Here is a 16,044-nt window from a genome sequence, read left to right as displayed (position 1 = left end):
ACATGTACGTCCTATGTGTGTCTGGTTACATGTACGTGCTCTATGTGTGTCTGGTTACATGTACGTCCTATGTGTGTCTGGTTACATGTACGACCTATGTGTGTCTGGTTACATGTACGTCCTATGTTTGTGTCTGGTTACATGTACGTGCTCTATGTGTGTCTGGTTACATGTACGTCCTATGTGTGTCTGGTTACATGTACGTCCTCTGTGTGTCTGGTTACATGTACGTCCTATGTGTGTCTGGTAACATGTACGTCCTATGTGTGTGTCTGGTTACATGTACGTCCTATGTGTGTCTGGTTACATGTACGTCCTATGTTTGTGTCTGGTTACATGTACATCCTAGGTGTGTCTGGTTACATGTACGTCCTATGTGTGTCTGGTTACATGTTCATCCTAGGTGTGTCTGGTTACATGTACGTCCTATGTGTGTCTGGTTACATGTACGTCCTATGTGTGTCTGGTTACATGTACGTCCTATGTGTGTCTGGTTACATGTACATCCTCTGTGTGTCTGGTTACATGTACGTCCTACGTGTGTCTGGTTACATGTACATCCTAGGTGTGTCTGGTTACATGTACGTCCTATGTGTGTCTGGTTACATGTACGTCCTAGGTGTGTCTGGTTACATGTACGTCCTATGTGTGTCTGGTTACATGTACGTCCTATGTTTGTGTCTGGTTACATGTACGTCCTATGTGTGTCTGGTTACATGTACGTCCTGTGTGTGTGTCTGGTTACATGTACATCCTATGTGTGTGTCTGGTTACATGTACATCCTAGGTGTGTGTCTGGTTACATGTACGTCCCATGTGTGTGTCTGGTTACATGTACGTCCTATGTGTGTGTCTGGTTACATGTACGTCCTATGTGTGTGTCTGGTTACATGTACGTCCCATGTGTGTGTCTGGTTACATGTACGTCCTACGTGTGTCTGGTTACATGTACATCCTAGGTGTGTCTGGTTACATGTACGTCCTATGTGTGTCTGGTTACATGTACGTCCCATGTGTGTGTCTGGTTACATGTACGTCCTATGTGTGTCTGGTTACATGTATTTCCTATGTGTGTCTGGTTACATGTACGTCCCATGTGTGTGTCTGGTTACATGTACGTCCTTTGTGTGTCTGGTTACATGTATTTCCTATGTGTGTGTCTGGTTATATGTACGTCCTATGTGTGTGTCTGGTTACATGTACGTCCTATGTGTGTCTGGTTACATGTACGACCTATGTGTGTCTGGTTACATGTACGTCCTATGTGTGTGTCTGGTTACATGTACGTCCTATGTGTGTCTGGTTACATGTACGTTCCATGTGTGTCTGGTTACATGTACGTCATATGTGTGTCTGGTTACATGTACGTCATATGTGTGTCTGGTTACATGTACGTCCTATGTGTGTCTGGTTACATGTACGTCCATGTGTGTCTGGTTACATGTACGTCCTATGTTTGTGTCTGGTTACATGTACGTCCTATGTGTGTCTGGTTACATGTACGTCCTATGTGTGTCTGGTTACATGTACGTCCTATGTGTGTCTGGTTACATGTACGTCCTATGTGTGTGTCTGGTTACATGTACGTCCTATGTGTGTCTGGTTACATGTACGTCCTATGTGTGTCTCGTTAGATGTACGTCCTATGTGTGTGTCTGGTTACATGTACGTCCTACGTGTGTGTCTGGTTACATGTACGACCTATGTGTGTCTGGTTACATGTACGTCCTATGTGTGTCTGGTTACATGTACGACCTCTATGTGTGTCTGGTTACATGTACGTCCTATGTGTGTCTGGTAACATGTACGTCCTATGTGTGTCTGGTTACATGTACGACCTCTATGTGTGTCTGGTTACATGTACGTCCTATGTGTGTCTAGTTACATGTACGTCCTATGTGTGTCTGGTTACATGTACGTCCTATGTGTGTCTGGTTACATGTACGTCCTATGTGTGTCTGGTTACATGTACGTCCTATGTGTGTCTGGTTACATGTACGTCCTATGTGTGTCTGGTTACATGTACGTCCTATGTGTGTCTGGTTACATGAACGTCCTATGTGTGTCTGGTTACATGTACGTCCTAGGTGTGTCTGGTTAGATTTACGTCCTATGTGTGTCTGGTTACATGTATGTCCTCTATGTGTCTGGTTACATGTATATCCTAGGTGTGTCTGGTTAGATGTACGTCCTATGTGTGTCTGGTTACATGAACGTCCTATGTGTGTCTGGTTACATGTTCGTGCTCTATGTGTGTCTGGTTACATGTACGTCCTATGTGTGTCTGGTTACATGTACGCCCTATGTGTGTCTGGTTACATGAACGTCCTATGTGTGTCTGGTTACATGACCGTCCTATGTGTGTCTGGTTACATGTACGTCCTATGTGTGTCTGGTTACATGTACGCCCTATGTGTGTCTGGTTACATGTTTGTCCTATGTGTGTCTGGTTACATGTAAGTCATATGTGTGTCTGGTTACATGTACGTCCTATGTGTGTCTGGTTACATGTACGTCCTATGTGTGTCTGGTTACATGTACGTCCCATGTGTGTCTGGTTACATGTACGTCCGATGCGTGTCTGGTTACATGTAAATCCTCTGTGTGTCTGGTTACATGTACGTCCTATGTGTGTCTGGTTACATGTACGTCCTATGTGTGTCTGGTAACATGTACGTCCTATGTGTGTCTGGTTACATGTACGTCCTATGTGTGTCTGGTTACATGTAAGTCCTCTATGTGTGTCTGGTTACATGTACGTCCTATGTGTGTCTGGTTACATGTATGTCCTATGTGTGTCTGGTTACATGTACGTCCTATGTGTGTCTGGTTACATGTACGTCCTATGTGTGTCTGGTTACATGTAAGTCCTCTATGTGTGTCTGGTTACATGTACGTCCTAGGTGTGTCTGGTTACATGTACGTCCTATGTGTGTCTGGTTACATGTACGTCCTATGTGTGTCTGGTTACATGTACGTCCCATGTGTGTCTGGTTACATGTACGTCCCATGTGTGTCTGGTTACATGTACGTCCTCTGTGTGTCTGGTTACATGTACGTCCTATGTGTGTCTGGTTACATGTACGTCCTATGTGTGTCTGGTTACATGTACGTCCCATGTGTGTCTGGTTACATGTACGTCCTATGTGTGTCTGGTTACATGTACGTCCTATGTGTGTCTGGTTACATGTACGTCCCATGTGTGTCTGGTTACATGTACGTCCTATGTGTGTCTGGTTACATGTACGTCCTATGTGTGTCTGGTTACATGTACGTCCTATGTGTGTCTGGTTACATGTAAGTCATATGTGTGTCTGGTTACATGTACGTCCTATGTGTGTCTGGTTACATGTACGTCCTATGTGTGTCTGGTTACATGTACGTCCTATGTGTGTCTGGTTACATGTACGTCCTATATGTGTGTCTGGTTACATGTACGTCCTATGTGTGTCTGGTTACATGTACGCCCTATGTGTGTCTGGTTACATGTACGTCCCATGTGTGTCTGGTTACATGTACGTCCTATGTGTGTCTGGTTACATGTACGTCATATGTGTGTCTGGTTACATGTACGTTCCATGTGTGTCTGGTTACATGTACGTCCTATGTGTGTCTGGTTACAAGTAACTATTTCTATTTCTGAGTAGGGTTCTCTTGCGAACACTAGAATTCAACCCTTCGTCTAAAATCCTTCTATTTGTAGGGCCCGCTGTGCTCATAATTGATGTGACTTTGACATGCGCCAAATATATCCGCTTGTGCAGAGAGTGTTAAATGTTACATGCTGCACATGCGATGTGCTATGGAAGGCACTCAGATCGCTGTTTGCAGACCAAACACACCGCCTCCATGAAAGTGGCGGAATCATGTTAACTCACACCTCAAATCGTGTGCGAAGCCCATGTTACGTTTGCGCGAATCTTCACAATTGTTTGTAAACAGTGTTTTCAAACCGTTTCAATAATATCTGCAAATGATACATATCGGCTTTACATGAAAAGCATGTCAGACTTTTCAGCCAAGCGACACCAATTCCTGTAGAGCCAGGTATAATCTAAACTTCTTTCTGAAGTTAAGGTGAGGTGTTTATAGTAACATGCATGTGTTTGTGAGTGTGAGTGTGGCTGCTTGTACTAGTCCGGACTAATGCCGATTTTATAGAGCTAGCCCATTGAGAAACCATGCCGCAGTTTAACATGGATACCCTACTCAGAAACAGTATACTGACTACAACTGTCGTAAGTATATGTTAAAGTATGGTCTAACGGTTACGACCATCTTAGCGCTAAGCTCGCTTTGTGGAACGGGGCTCTGGATGTTTGTGTATCAGGGCGTACCGACCGCATCGAAACTGTCACGTGGGGTGGCGCGTGGTCCTGTGTCACAAGTCAGGCGAAGTTAAGCAACGTTGGTCGTGGAGGTGAGGTGAGGTGAGGTGAGGTGAAATGGGGTTTAACGTCGCGTCCAAGGTTATTTCACTTATATAGCGACGTGCATGCACGTGTGTGTGTTTGTGTGGCTGCTTGTACTAGTCCGGACTGATGCCGATATATAGTTCTAGCTCACTGAGATACCATGTCGCAGTTTAACATGAATACCCCACTCAGACACAGTATACTGACTCCGAGCCGACCAGTTCTTGTTTTAGCCCCTTAATACCAAGCGCCAGACAGGGTAACAACAAGTACCATCGTTTAACGTCTTTTGGTATGACGCGGTCGGGAATCGAACCCCGGACCTTCCGCTCTCCGGGCGGACGCTCTACCACTAGGCCACGGAGGCGGTCTGGTCGCGGAGAGTAGGTGGATGGGTGACCTTTGCAAACTTGACTCCTGAGAGTTTCTAGGGTTCTGGCTCAACACGGAATCACATGTTACATGTCACCTTCGGCAGATAAGCTATCGGTTCAGCATCAATTGAATTGGGATGAAATGGTGTTAAGGAAATTGAAGCATTATGATAATACATACTTATTTTTTTTATAATGATATCAACAATTGGTTTGCCTGGCTTGGACTCATTCATTACAGGTCGTCGTGATATAGCTGGAATGTTACTGACTGCGGTTTAAAACAACATTCACGCACGCTCTGATCGCTCACTGAAACGACGACTCACACAACGTCGCCCGAACGCACCACTTATCGCCAAGGCGGACACACCAAAACTATGCGATAATCACTCGCGTAAACATAGTCTTAGCAGGGGAGAACGTGACGTAGGAAAGCAAATTCTCCTTATATGGTATCATGACGTAATAGTTGCATGACACTGGGAATGCCCTTTTCTATCTCGGTGAGGACAAAGTGAAAGAGTCAACATTAATGTAGCATTCTTGATGATTTCCCCATGAATAAACACGCGGGGTGTTATATAAAACGATAAAGCTTTGTGGTATATTCGTGTTCTACCTTACTGCACTCGGGGTTTGGGATGGGCAAGGTCGTCGTGTCTGTCAGAAAGGGTGGGATGAATTACATTCCGAATACACAATAGAATGTGTTCAGATACTTATTTACAAGTCACGTATTTTCTAGAAAGTTCGATAGAAAAACCGGATAAATTTACAGACAGCTCAGCTCCACCCCAAACGTGTTGATCTATAAAAAGTTAAAAAACGTTGTGTACTCCACACACAAAAACAGAAAAACAAAAACAATTTTAATCAATACTTTGCATTAACGAAACTCCGATTATCCGGAAACCTCCTATTCCGGACGATGATGTATGGGAAGTGTTCAACTATAGGTGGAATCACTTCCTTTTGATTCGTTAATCTGGACACGTGTTAATCCGAACGATTTAACTTGAAACGATACTGTCCTGATTAACGAGGTTTTGTACAAATGTTCGGTCATCGTGACATGTTTTTACAAATAAGAAAACCATACTGGTATGAACACTATGTTCAGGGTGCGGTGGTCGACAATGTAACCTCGACTTCATCTCGTTCCCTCATACAGGACCAGCGAGAATACGATCCGAACTGCTTATTCTCTGTCCCAAAAAAATAATCAACTTCTCACACAACGTTTTTGACGCAACAAGGAGTTACCAATCGGGCGCCGCAATCCGCCCACAGCTTAATGTCCGCTACACCAACCCAGCTAAGTGACTGCTCCCAGAAATAGAGCTTTCTTTACAGTTGTGCGCAAAACGCGTGACAAAGCCGACCAGTTATTCTCGTATCCGCGTACCTGTTCATAGGGAGTTCGCGTCACACTCCAAACATACCTCCGCGGGTCGTTGTGTCGTCTGCACGTTCTACCTTCTGACAGACGACAGCGAAGCAGACGATAGCTTTACCTAACGACGAATTGAATGACAAACGTTTGGATTTTGGCTATTAATCGGATTAACATTGTACATACCTAACTTACTGTGTGTGGGAGAGGATACCTAACTGGATTGAATAGTTTGGTGGCTGCATTTTCTTGCTGACTTCCGTGATTACATTGAACGCGATGAACGGAAATACAAGGTGTGACAGTAGAAAGAGATTGTTGTGATAGTGTTAGACTACATCAAACAGGATACTTCAGTGTTTCTGTGGATAATACATCTTTATTTCACATAGTCTCGCCACGTGGTCGTGAGAAGACTTAGTGGACGTTCAGTAAAACATTGTATATGTTACAATGTTATGATGGTTGATTGCGTGTCAAGACACTAAAATACCGACTTAGTGTATGAGTCCGATTGGATCAAAAACGTGGAGTTTACCTTCATACGTGGAGTAACATCGCGTCCTGTCATCAAGAAAATATACCAGCCCAGGGAAACGTCATAAACTTCCTTTGAGCGAGATTAAAATTGTAATTCTTGTTAAAATGCCGTACGGAAACATTACCCGACACCCATCGTACAACAACAGATTCCGCTCCTCAGGAGAACCAGGGAGTCCCGGAGACAGGGAGACCAAAGACGAGCAGATCCTCAGCGTCAGCGAAATGGTTTCCCACGGAGATCAGAGTCCCAGATCTCCAGATCCCTTCATGGGCGCCAAAGCCAAACGAGCACGATACATTGAAACAAGGAGTTTCTCGAGCGCCAACCGACCGATGAACCAGTCTACAGACTCGTGTACGGATGAGGTGTTTCTTGACATGGGGGACGACATCATCACCAACCCAAGTGATATTATAAAGATTGTTGAGAAGAGGCAGCTGGGAGCAGTGTTGTCCAACTCGTCCACGGCCTCCATCCTCCCCAATCCGTACAACAGGATCAACCACAGGATCCATTCTTTCTTTTGGTGCACGTGCTGTTTGTATTTTGTGTTTATTTGTTGTTTACCTGGTGTACATTACATGCAGGAGTCTGACAAGGAGTTCCACCAGGGCGAAGACAAGAAGGCACAGCGACTTGGTAAAATGGCAACTTTGATGTTCATTGCCGGGGCTCTCTTCTCTGTGGCCTGCTATGCCGCCATATTGTTTATTGTCATTTTTTTCACGACATATAACTGAACTTCTTGAATGAGAGACATTGAGACAATAACAGAGTGCCTGTTTGTTTAGTGGTGTGTTTCTTGGCTTAGAGACCACTGAACATCCTTTAATGACAAAGAAGTTTCGAATTGAAGTTGTTTCACATTCGAGATACCATCCTGTCGAATCCAGTGTGAATATTTCTGCCTCTTGTTTACATCAGCCATTAAAAACGACTGAAGGATCATCCTCTTGAAGGAAGGGTGGTTAGTACTGTCATGTTGAAAACTCGATCAAGGCTTGCATTCCACCATGTTTATATTTTATAATTGTTTCCTTATGCGTGTCAGAATCCTATGATCGTTAGGACTATGTTATGTATTCGTGTTGCATTTACAACAATCACGTGTGATGGCGGATAAAGACAAGGAATACAGTGACACCTCGTTAGTCCAGACGTTTCTATAACATTTGTCTGGATAAATGAAACCCGGGCTATCAAGATTTCGATAGATGTCGATCATGACCCTTTAGGGTCAGATTTGTATCATTGCCTTATTTCCACTCTGTGTTGCTGTTATATATTCCACAAATGTGCGACTTCCACAAGCTGGAGACGACTGTTAAGTTACTTTGTGAGACAGATGGTCGTACTCTTTAAGAAGATTGGTTAAGTTGATCGACTCATCCGCAGTATCAACAAAACTGTGGAAGGTAGTAATGTTCTTTCCTTGATTCTTCACGGTTGTTTACTTTAATATTTCAAAACATGATCATAAAAACAAACCTAAATATCTCGTACTGGGGAGGGATGTACAAAAAGAAGTATACACTTAAAGATTGGATTTGAACAAACGTTTTGAAAACGTGGATTCAAAATATTCGCCAGATCACCACAAACAACAACTGTGATACCCATATCAAATACATCACCACTGACTAACCATTTCTTGTTTGTTTCATTTTAACCGCCATCCAAGATGGGTGAATAATTTCTTTCCCCGGCAGTTTACATCTAGTTATCCCTGGGGATTTGACCATAGTGCCGAAATGGTTTGATTGTTTGAACGATTTGTCGAATGAGGGGTGTTCGGACTAGCAAGGTTTAACTGTTTTACTGATGTTGCACTTTTGTGCATGTTGTTGCTTTATGATCAAGTAATTAAAACAGCTTAAACAAATAAGAAGTATCCGGAAACGAACTGTTTCTAAGGGAAATAAATGTTAAGACTGGGGAAGATTAACTTTCATTAAAAAAAAAAAAAATTTTAGTTCCGTGTGATTATGACTTTTTAAGTGAGACAGATTTCTTTAACTTATATATCCGGGAACTCTGTTTTTGGCTATTGAAAGAACACAGGTGAGATCGTCATGTTAACGAACCCCGACCCAGCCGTGAATATATGCTTTTGTTTACATACGAATCTAACGATTGTTACTTTGTATTTAATTGTATCTATTTCTTTCATCCAAATCAGTGTTTAACCCTCAGTACGTGACCGCCATATCCCGCGCTGTCCAATCCTGTAGTTGAACAATCCTGTCACGACAAACATACCTTTTCCTTGCCCCAAGTCTATTTTCGTTGCACTTGATGAATTATGCGTGACTTTAACTCTGAAAATGGATGTTGGTAAAGTGTCCTATTAATACACTGTTTTTATCATTTTACAATATTCTGTATGCTTATTGTGTATAAGTTGTTATTTAAACACATTTATGTCCCAGGCGAATCCATTTGTCTTATTTTTGGGGCGCTCCCTTATGGCTTCAAATGTGATATTTAACAGTCAGCACTTTTTGTGGGGCACATGCATTCATGTTCATAAATGTTCATCAAATTTTATTTTAATTTTGGAATGATTAATTTAGGCAACACAAGCAAATGAGCCGTCATGACATTTTTCCAGGAGTACCGTTATTTGTTATAATTTCAGCTACTTGTGTAAAAGAGCATTTTTCAGTTATCAGTTTGATATTATAAAAATTGAAGTGGTGGTTCATACAACCGATGTTTGATTATGATGCTGATGCTGATGATGGTGATGATGAGGAGGAGGATATCAACGATGATCAAATCAGTGTAATGTGCCCATGTGCAATCAGCGTCCATTTCTTGCTTTCATTGTTGCTATAACTGTTGATATTATTTTTTCGAATGCTGCAATAAAAGTATTATTTATTTATCAGTAATCTCTGATTGTTTATTTATGAGGTTACAATATTAAGAAAACACCTCTGGAGTATCCCCCCATGGGGATTCCGAGTTTCAACTGGTCCCTGACAACATGGTCCCCGACAGCGTGGTCCCCGACAGCGTGGTCGCCTGACTTACAAGTGTAGTTGTCGGCGGTCAGTCTCATCAAATACTCTTTTACTCCGATATGATACCTCTCTGCATCATGATCTGACGCCACTTCCACAGAAAGTCGCGTCAAGCGAATCCTGGTCGAAACTGGACCGCCCAATTACAATGAAGGATATGTGGGTTCTCGGGCCAATCAGATGTCAGCTTTCTAAAACAATTTTGGCTGCATTTCCGTACCCTATCAATACGAAAATTCGATATCTGCCACAACCAAAATGCCACATAAAACAAACATACCCTGCATTTTGGGTGTAGATACCACGACGGTCACGGACAGTAGGATGTATAACACATACACAACACAATAATACCACAGTATTATTTTTCGCATTCGGATTTGATCGATTACATTCGTATTCAAGATACAGAAATCAGATATGGTGATCTGAATTCATCGCTCACTCGTACCGAGAATTTTGAAGTCTCGTCGCTGATTGTCTGATTAGAAAGTTCACCACCCTCCTTGTTAATGTCGCCCGTTTTTTAACACAGAGAGATATCGTTTAGGGGTATAATATATTATTTTAATGAGACAGCGGGCAACTCACACACGCCAAACCCTTAGGACATACGATTGCTTTCACTACTTTTTATTGGAAAAATAGGGAAGCACTTTACTGCTGAATAGCCATAGGGTTCTTTCTTGTAGTCGTGAAGATGCACATGTATATGTATAAGAATATGTTGATATTCTGTGCTGTCAAATGTCAATAACACCAAGAAATAGTTACCCATGCACTTGGACGCCATAACACATAACACATCACAATCAATGTATCTTTCTTTCTTTGTTGTTTAACGCCGCGCTCAGCTATATTCCAGCTATATGACGGCGGAATGTAAATAATCGAATCTGGACCAGACAATCAAGTGATTGATATCATGAGTATCGATCCACGCAATTGGGATAGGATGACATGCATCAACCAAGTCAGCGAGCCTGACCACCCGATCAGTTAGTCGCCTCGTACGGCAAGCATGGTGTGCCGAAGACCTACTCTAACCCGGATCTTCACAGGTGTTATCAATGTATCTAAAAAGGCATTGTACAATTTACTCTGATTAACATCATCATAAGTGTTTCATTCAATCAGCTTACAAAATATTCTGGATTATCGGATTCACTCGCGTGAGTGAGTGAAAGTTGTTTGATGCCACAGCCAGCAATATTCCATCTGTACTTCTCAATCCGATCCTTTCATATTACAACAGTTAAAGTATCTGTAGGCGACAGGTGTCGACAGAGGGACCCAGTCAGTTGTATAAAAATTCTTTTTACTTCTCGCCATGCATGGACGAACGGATTACATAGGGAAGTAACGTTTATACTTGCCTCTCCATTGCGCATGTTAAAAATGGATTGGTTCAAATATCAAAATGTTTTTTTGATGCTGCGGAGGTTATTCAAGGTCAGAATAGGTTCGCTGTGCCTCATCCTTGTCGTCATGGTGAACTCGTGAGGACGGAGACTGCTGTCTAAGAAGCACCTGTCTTGTTCGGCTATGTAATCCGTTCGTCCATGCATGGAGAAAGGTAAAACGAACTTTTACACAACTGACTCGGTCCCTCTGTCGACACCTGTCGCCTACAGATACTCGCCTACCAGCTGTTAGGAAAAGGCATGACACACTCACGCCTTCTTCAGACCATGAAGAAGTACTTGAACATTGAAAATACGCGTCGCTTGTTAACCTGACCATTGAATGATTTTAGACTAGGTTTTCGGTGTGTCTTTTTATTTAATTTTATTCCTTTTCTTGCCTTAGCGCTGAATTGTTAGAGTGAACTGAGGTAGGGGTATTTGGCGGGAACATTTGTACGTTGTGATGAAGAACCGCTTTTTTGTTTTGTGAGTTAAAAGTTGTGTTTTATTGATGTATATTGTTATGAAGCAGGCATAAGTGTAAAACAACTGTGAAGTATAATTATTTAATTAAACCATTTGGTTGAATATAAATTTATATTGAGTCTAATTTAACTAATTTCAACACAAGTTCTTTCGAAAGTCACACATATGATAATTAGTTGGTAGTCCAGTATTTATAACTCATCTGTTGATAGGAGATGGTGTTTGAAGGTTAAATAACAATTGTTCTTGTTTTAAATATATCATGTTAACGAGAACATTAAAACAATACTTGGTGCATATGAATCATATAAACAATATTCCTGTACTTCAAATATAAGAAACAATCAATTTTGTTAAATATTTAATAAGCAGCGAAACCCCGATTATCCGGAAGACCCCATAATCTGGACGGTTATTGCGTGGAACGTGTAAATATGAGATGAATTTACTGCGTATTCTTAGTCCGTTAACTTTTTAATCCGGACACTTGTCAATCCGGGCGATTTAACTGGAACGGTAGCGTCCTGATTAACGGGGGTTTCCGTGACAAATGTTGGGTCATCGTGACTTTTTCTGTACACACAAAGACTGTTCATGAGCATCTACGGCCTTGGCATCCCATTGTCAAATGAATTAGTGTTCTGTCTTATCTGTCTGGTACAGACTATGACAGTTGACATAATACTTTACTCCGTGGGGATTCCGGGTTAGAATTGGTCCCCAGGAACCTAGGCTGGTCGTACGATGCGATTTAATGAATCGGGAGGTCAGGTGACGTGTTCGTTGACGTGTCACCCTGCCACGAAGGCGAGGGACCCGTGAAGATTCGGATTAGAATAGGTCTTCAGCAACCCATGCTTGCTGTAAAAGGTGAGTATGCTTGTCGTAAGAAGCGACTAACGGGATCGGGTGGTCAGGCTCGCTGACTTGGTTGATGCATGTCATCGATCCCAATATCGTGGATCGATGATCATGGTATCAATCACTGGAGTGTCTGATTCAGACTCGATTATTTACAGACCATCGTCATATAGCAAGAATATTGCTGTGTGCGGCGTTAAACAGCGGACAAAACAAACAAGAACAAAACGAAGGCGAGGATCGTTGCTCACAAAATCAATCACTGGATTGTTTGGTCCAGACTTAATTATTTAGAGGCCGCCGTTATATAAGTGAAATATTAGTGCGACGTTACACAAAACACACACACGTTTCAATGGTTGTTGGGAATTGACTGATTATAACGAACGAACGCTATGTTCGACTTGTCACACCTGTGAGACGATGACAGGTGTGGTATTGGGAGTGCTCGTGTGGTGTTCTTGGAACTCTGTAGGAACGTCGCTAGATAACACAGAACCGAAATAATTACATAAGCGAGCGGGATGGTATGGGTTGGGTCTACAGTAATTCAGGTCTCGCTACTTCTATCAGTTGTTCCCGCAGCTTGAAATCAGGTCGAAGTCCGGTATTCAAGCGGGCATTGGTGTGGTGGTGTTCGTCACGTATCTAAACAATGTCAGGATACCTAGTGTATCCGATGTCACTTATCGTACTGAATAACAAACATGCAATATATGTGGTATGACGGGACGAAGGAAACTTCCGCTGTTTACTAAAATAACGTTTTATGTACGGTACTTTTACTTCTAGGTACGATAGATACCATTTTACCGTATAAAACCAGTAAAAGTGGTTTTACAAATAAAAACCTCATAAGATGGCTGAATTGACACAAGAATTGTTTTCTTTCGAACTTTTGCATAAGTTGGTGACAATACACAAAAACATTTATCGGAATTGACACAATAATTGTTTTCTTTCGAACTTTTGCATAAGTTGGTGACAATACACAAAAACATTTATCGGAATTGACACAATAATTGTTTTCTTTCGAACTTTTGCATAAGTTGGTGGCAATACACAACAACATTTATCGGAATTGAGGAATATTGACACAATTAAAAGAATCTTAGAACAAATGGTGTATTGTGAATTTAATAAACTAGGACATTACAATTGCTCATTTAGCCAGGGCACATTAAGAATACTGTTTGTACCGTGTTTACCTACTTATCCAAAGGAGTCCAGGCTCGGTCAAAGACCTGCTGGTGATTAAATGTTTGAAAAACGTTTTCTGAAAGCCGTCAAATCCAATTAATTTGACTTTTGAAACTATTTTGTCATCGTATACATTCAGAGAAACGGGTGCTATAATTTCAAAACACGCAAGTGTTGAAAAGATAGTCTGACTCAACAATAACACAATTAATCTGCCTTTTAAAACTATTTAGACATCGCATACATTCAGAGAAACGGGTGCTATAATTTCGAAACACGCAAGTGTTGAAAAGATAGTCTGACTCAACAATAACACAATTAATCTGCCTTTTAAAACTATTTAGACATCGCATACACTCAGAGAAACGGATGCTATAAGTTCGAAACACGCATGTGCTGAAACGAAGAGAAAGGACTCCACAATGACAGATTATTCTTCAGAGCAACACATCTTTTGTCTTAAAGTAAACAAAAATGGTTTTGCAGATAGGGCCCGCCACACATAAGCACGAATACCACGATTTGCTGATGCAACCTATATGTCACATATCATCTAACTGAGCTAGTTCGACTTGTCAGGGTAAGATGTATCTTCTTTTAATTTTTGAGACTTTAAATTAAGTTTGGGACACAGTTTCGACACATGCGGGTAAACATAGAGACTATATCAGGACCGGACTATGAGTTCAACACAACCAGGGTTTCGACACATCCGATTTCGAGACAACGGGGTTCGACCGTATATGCTATGACCAATAGATGTATCTATTAAACCTACATCTGGTCGTTCACAGTTCCCACATTACCTAACATCCATGCACATCTTCCCACATCAACTTATATCTAGGAACAACTTCCAACATCACCTAACATCCATGCACATCTTCCAACATCACCTAACATCCACGCACATCTTCCAACATCACCTCACATCCATGCACATCTTCCAACATCACCTCACATCCATGCACATCTTCCAACATCACCTAACATCCATGCACATCTTCCAACATCACCTAACATCCACGCACATCTTCCAACATCACCTAACATCCACGCACATCTTCCAACATCACCTCACATCCATGCACATCTTCCAACATCACCTCACATCCACGCACATCTTCCAACATCACCTAACATCCATGCACATCTTCCAACATCACCTAACATCCATGCACATCTTCCAACATCACCTAACATCCACGCACATCTTCCAACATCACCTCACATCCATGCACATCTTCCAACATCACCTAACATCCATGCTCATCTTCCAACATCACCTCACATCCATGCACATCTTCCAACATCACCTCACATCCATGCACTGTGACATCTTTCCACATCAGGGGCGGTAGAGTCGCCTAGTGGTTAAAGCGTTCGCTCGTCACGCCTAAGACTCGGGTTCGATACAATGTGTGAAGCCCATTTCTTTTGTTCCCCGCCGAGATATTAATGGATTATTGCAGGATATTACAGCGATGGCCCACCTCCCTGAGGAAGGTGGGCTATGTTGAAAGAATGACAAAGACGCAACAGTGGATTTAATGGCCGAGGGTGTGGAGGTTCTAAAGGGCTACCCCAATTTAGAAATGGAATAAATAGTATTTATGTGGCGACTTGAGTCGCCAAACATATTTGTTAATATATAATTAATGGTAAGGCCCAAATGGCGGAAACGTCACAACCCGACCACAGCTGCGGGTCTAAATGGGAGCGAACGCCGCCAGGCCAAATTTAATTGTTAATATATACTTAATGCTACGGCCCAAATGACGGAAACGACGCAACCCGACCACAGCTGCGGGTCTAAATGGGAGCGAACGCCGCCAGGCCAAATTTAATTGTTAATATATACTTAATGCTACGGCCCAAATGACGGAAACGACGCAACCCGACCAACGCTGCGGGTCTAAATGGGAGCGAACGCCGCCAGGCCCAGCTATGTGGCAACTTGCGTTGCCAAATATAATTGTTACTAGATTCCCGAGTGAAAACCCGGGAAAGACTGGGTTCCAACTGGTAAGAAGGTAACCCAGTCTGGGTTCCCGCTGGAAAGCAGGTAACCGGAAACCCTAATTAGTAGATATATCAATATAAATTATGATGATATAGGAGGTAGCCCAGAAGAACCACGCCACTCCACGACTTGTTTTATTCACATTGTCAAGATATGTACAATATTAGAGAGATATATAATTAGATATGTACAATTTGTTGTGCCTGGTACCTGTCATAGACAATAAAATTGATGTACAATGGAAATGAGATAGATGGAGGCAAACAGGGCGGGCGGGTGGGAAAGCGGAGAGTGACAATGCGATGTACCACGG

This window comes from Haliotis rufescens, unplaced genomic scaffold (genome assembly GCF_023055435.1).
Source record: "Haliotis rufescens isolate VD_foot unplaced genomic scaffold, xgHalRufe1.0.p SCAF_12, whole genome shotgun sequence".
Classification (NCBI taxonomy): Eukaryota; Metazoa; Mollusca; class Gastropoda; order Lepetellida; family Haliotidae; genus Haliotis; species Haliotis rufescens.
Note: the sequence above shows the minus strand (reverse complement) of the source record.